The sequence below is a fragment of the Lepeophtheirus salmonis genome, chromosome 3 (assembly GCF_016086655.4).
Source record: "Lepeophtheirus salmonis chromosome 3, UVic_Lsal_1.4, whole genome shotgun sequence".
NCBI lineage: Eukaryota > Metazoa > Arthropoda > Copepoda > Siphonostomatoida > Caligidae > Lepeophtheirus > Lepeophtheirus salmonis.
In genome coordinates, this window is record NC_052133.2 from 582,360 (window position 1) to 588,069 (window position 5,710).

A 5,710-nucleotide genomic window follows, 5' to 3' on the forward strand; every position below is an offset into this window, starting at 1 on the left:
GAGTAAATATGCCTCAGCTAAAAGACAAACTTCAATGTGATAATATTGAAGATAACTGCACAAAAATCCTAAGTCTTACTCCTTGTTTTTCATTTTTCTGCATTTTTTTGTATTTATAAGGCGTTTTCCCCAAATCTGAACAAAATGAATAAATAATTAAAATATTGTCTAAATTTAAAAACTTGACCCTACAAGCTATATGTACTCATCACTTTTTCTTTGATTTAGAATTTTCTAGGCAAAAATTATCATTAACTTATTCATGTTGTTGTTTTAATTTTTTTTTGGATCTATTTAGATTATTTTGAAGTCTATTGGAATAAAAACAGTCATACTTTAATCCAAGGACAAAAAAAAAAACAAAAAACAATTTGCTTACTATTAAGTTATCAACCTACGACTTTTCTACTGATAAACGATTCTATTAATATTGATATAAATACATTCTATACAAAATTACATTCGAATATTATATACATACAGGTTTTAATCTTTCTATACGATGACCTCACAGTTGACTAGTGTAATTCTTTTTGTGGGTTGTGCGTTCAAAGTAGCATAGTTCAAAATTAAAATCAAAGAATGAACTGAAAAAAAACATATTATTTAAGCAATACTTAATTTAAACAAATTTAATTAACAGTAATTCTATTGTTAAATATAAATTAATCGTATGAACTTAATTTATTCCCAAAATTGTAGCTATTGGACAGTAAAAACCGTGTTACTTCTTCTATATAAAAATGTATTTCGTTTCATCTGTCGATTTTTTGTTTTTTTTCACCCTTAGCATTGTTCAAAACGTTGATTAGTTGAATTCGAATGAACTCTTTTGTATGAGGGAGCTATCCCCAAGAATTGAGAAGAATTGCCCAACTGACAAATGATATGGACCCTTTTTTATTTATTTTTGAAGGAAAGCTTGTGAGGTACACTTTAGAATGACGTCGTGTAAACTTTGATTAGAGAAAAAAAGAAACTATATGTTATACATTAGTCGTCATAACGTTAACCTTCTTCTTTAAAAAAAAAATATATATATATATGTATTCTCTCATTAATATACTATGAATGAATAAGATAATATATTATTTTTAAGAGCTGTTTTAATGTTCAAGTTTTTTAAGCATTAATTTTTAATTATTGTGAAAATACCCGATTGTTGTATTGCTCTGGGATTTAAAACAGGTCATACCATACATATTTAAAACAAAGAATACATATATAGTTTAGGACAGCAAAACGTAGACTCTTAATTTCTGTTTATCTTCTACTTACTATGAAAAGGTTAAGTAATTATTTTTAAATATTCTGTTTCTACCGTCTTTTTAACATATACAATCTATACTAATCATTTAGTCATTTCATCATCATGGCGAGCAACAAGCAAAAAGCCAGGGCATCTCCGATCTCCTAGATGCTGGAGTTAATGTGATGAAGATTACAGACATTGTTAAGTGTTCTAGGAGTCTGGTTTTTAAGTTGGCCAAGATGAAAAAAATGGAGAAGATCTCTCCAGGATGACAAGAAGTAAAGGGCATACTTTAAACAGGGATACAATGTTCTTGTTAAGTTTTTAGAAGGATAAAAAGGAAAATCCTACAAAGTCGATGTATCGACTCGCCAACCACTTTTCTGTGGATCATAGGACCATCAGAAAGGATATAAAGTATAATTTGGGATCATTTTATTTCACCACGACCCCACACCACCTTCGGGCACAGAGTATGAAAGCCAGGAGGCTCGAGAAGTGAAAGAAAATCCTCGCATGGATCAAGTCAAGTGGAAAATTTTCTCGGTAAACAAGATTTTCATAGTTGATCAATTCCATAACTGCCGGAACGATCGTTGGCTTGTAGAAACAAAAGAAGAGATCCAAGGGGTTTACCACACCAAATATCCGTCCCAAAAAATGGTCAACAGCGGTGTGGTCTCTGAGGAGAGATGATACCTCCGTTCTTTTTCAAGGCTGGAGACCGAAATTCGGTCAGAAGGTCTAATATAAGGTGATTAGGCTCACCACCTTACCATAGTTGAAGACAAACTACACAGAGGGTAACTACGTATGGAATCAGGACGGTTTAAATTATCAACCTAGTGTTTATCTCATTTCACGATTTCCAATTTTGAACAAATTTCTATGATTTATTTAGTTTGTGTAGGTATGTTTCCTATGACGACTAGTGTATATGATTATTTGGACTGTTGAAAACCGTATGGGTGTATCTCATGACTATAGTATAATAAGCAATAACATGACCAAAATAGCTATTGTTATTTGAAAAAAACACCCTTAAAACTTTATGACATAGCTTTATAAAAAAACCTTTTATCTAAACATTGGTAGTGTGACTGAATTAAATTTCAGTTCAAAGGATTGATTAATAATGTGTTAACCAACCCCCCATCCTCCCAATTCTCCCCATCATAAATATTAATTTAATTATATATTTTAAGGCATTTAAGAAAATTGTCTCCATCCGAAGCTTTCAAATTTCTCAATCACACATGTTCTCTTTTCTCATTTTAAGGCATTAGTTCTTTAAAATAAATAAAAAAGTAGAAAAAATACTATCCAAAGTAATTAAAACGATTCTGGAAGTAATTAATTTTGAAGTGTTTTTTTTTTCAGACCGAGGGATAATAATATAATACATATTAAGAAAGTTTTAAACTTCAATTACTCCTAGGTAAAATAGAAAAAACAACAGGTAGATTAAACAAAGGACGCACGTGTTTGTAAAATAAATGATAAATAATTATTTCAATTAATCAAACAATACAAGGAGAGACGCAAAGTGCGTCAAAGAAGGATCATCATCAGTGATGTAAATCCGGTCAATTTTTTAGCTGGATTTTTTTCAAATTGGTAATCTGAAGAATAAATTATCTTTTTCTTCTCCGTTGTCATTATCATTTAATACGTGATTAGATTCAATTATATTCCAAACCTCGTTACATAATTTGTGTCTGCTCATAAAGGAAGATACCTAATCCAGAAGATTTGTTTTGGGGTTATAATTGTAAGTCCTTATTGGAGTTCTAGTAGAATCGAGGGTCGACATTGGAGTAATTTTTGCCAACGTCCTTGTTTATATCCGTCTCCTCCCTTGTCACAGCTGATTGTAGCTGATCTAATGAAACGTCTTGAGAGCAAAGATGTCAGGGTAACTATATTGATTTTTGGTTTCTTTTTTTTAAGATGCCCAGAGGGGTTTCATCAATAGTCAACATTAATGATAAAAATCGTGTGTATTTTAGGGATGTTAGAACATGAGGTTAGGAGTGAGGCTCGTCATTGCCAAGTTCTTGGTCATCTTGGAATAATTTGTGCAGTCTTTAAGCATTCAACATTTCAAGTGTTGTGGAACACTTTGTTTTGTAAATATAGAAAGCATGTTTTGTTTATGTTCAAACCCCTGATCAATCCTGATATTCTCAGAGATACCTAAAGTATTTACCTCATACTTTAAACTAATGTTTGATGATAAAAAAATCGACCTATTCCCAAAAAAATCCTTTCTTTGCCTAGAATCACTACAAAAGTGTCGTTTAGATACATGAACTTTTTGCAAAATATGGTTCCTGAAAAGTTTTGCCTTTTAATTAGCAATGTTAAAGTTTGGGAATTCCTAATGGACATTAGCAAATATAAATTCTTGTGTCCTCTTTATTACGTTAGTAACCATTTATAAGGGGAAAAAAAAGTTTATTTGAAACTTTAGAAGATACAATTGTAATTGTACATTAAACATTGTCTGATTTTTTATTCGAAGAAACATTGGCAATCATTATATTTATTTATTTTAGTTATGCTCAAAAGCTACATGTCAGTGAGCAACACTCTATATTACTAGGGATGGACATTTCAAAGTGGGCGAGGAGAAGGCGAGAACGAGTCATATGAGGCTACTAAATTAAGACCCTTGTGATCAGGAGTTTGTTATATGATTTGGGGGAGGGAGGGGGTGGGGTGGGTTGAATTACTGCTATAAAGAGGAAAACCTTCAACATTTAAAATATTTTAAAGAGTAAGAAAATGACCAGAACTCGATTTATGTCCCTTCTTCAAAATCTTCATTTCGCTAATAAATTAGAAGCAAATAAGTCGGACAAAGCTTATAAAATAAGATATATGTTATTGACCTTTTAAATTAGCAATTCAATCTACTATGTCCTATGCTCCAGAACAGTCAATTGACGTACACAGGACTAAACTTAAAAGTAAAAATGTCCTGCAAGAAATATATATCGAGAATAAATACAAAGAGTTGGTATTATCTGCAGCAAAGCGGGATATCTTTATGGGTTTAATTTATAGGTTGGGAAGAAATGAATATGGTCTTGGAGAAAGTGTTGGGCTTGGACTGTTTCAGAAGCTCAAGAATTCCTACTGTATAGTATATTTGGATAATTTCTCCTAAATTAGTTAATAAATAAAACGAAAAGGGATTAAATTCTATCGGAACTGTAAGAAAAGTTAAGAAAAACATGTCATCGATGAAGAAAGATAAATTCATGAATAGAGGTAAAATTGAGCTAAAATATACAAATAATAAAATAGCAGTCAAGTGGGTTGTTATTCGTGAATTAACTTCAATTGGGAGGAGTTTAGAACACTACAATCAAATTTCATCCGTTTTAAGAAGAGTAAAACGGAAACAAAAATCTAAAACAGTCGTCTCATATCCGTTTTATTATAAAAAAAATACAACCCTGGATCAAAAGGCTGGTTATTAGTTGATACTTTTTTTTTATCTATTGGATATTTGTGTTGTTAATTCACATATTGTTTACAAAAAAAAAAAAAAAAAAAAAAAAAAAAAAAAAAAAAATCGAAAAGCAATTGAATCTTTGGATTTCAAAATTATTTTCACAAAATCACTTATAGTTAAATATTGTAGTCGAAGACAATGTTTACAAACAAGTCTTGCATACATCGAGAAATCGTTCCCCCACCTATTCATCTCCACCTGCTAACAATTATATCGACAAGAGGGAAATGTAAAAATTGCATCAACAAAAAAATATGGGAATAAAATTCATATTTAATATAATACATCCTATTTATTTTTATAAATTGTTTCTGTACAAAATCAGAAATTCTTTTTGGGATTATAAAACTCAAAAAGAATAGTTATTTATTAATGATTATAATAGAAAATTGATACATCTCTTTATTTTTCAATATAAATTATTTATTCGTGTTTTTATCCTTCAGGACAATAGGGACACCGGTGTCCCCAAAAATATCTCGTAACTGTGATGTGCAATTTTGCAAATTAAAAAAAAAAATGTATATGTCATTGAGTAAAAAATATCAAAAAGTTGGATTAATTTATATTCATGGACCTAATTGTCCCAAAAGGGTTAAAGAAGAAAAGAAAATGAACCGTTTTCCTTTACTATTGCAGAAAAAGTTGTAATTTTTTTCAACAATTTCCTCATCCCTACATATTACCAACTATTTTTATTCAGCAGGACTACTTGCATAGAAACTCACAACCACTTTGTATTTTTATTGTCAATCCTTCAATCAACGTCCATCAAAGCTTTAAGACACAAAATAATCTCGATAAATCATTCATATGGACATTTATTGCCTCTTTATTTATTTATTTACACCTCCCAACCCCCTCTATATTTATTGTAGATAGGCAGGACTAATGATATAAATACTTAATCCTTCAGTCAGTGTAGTAACAGGTTC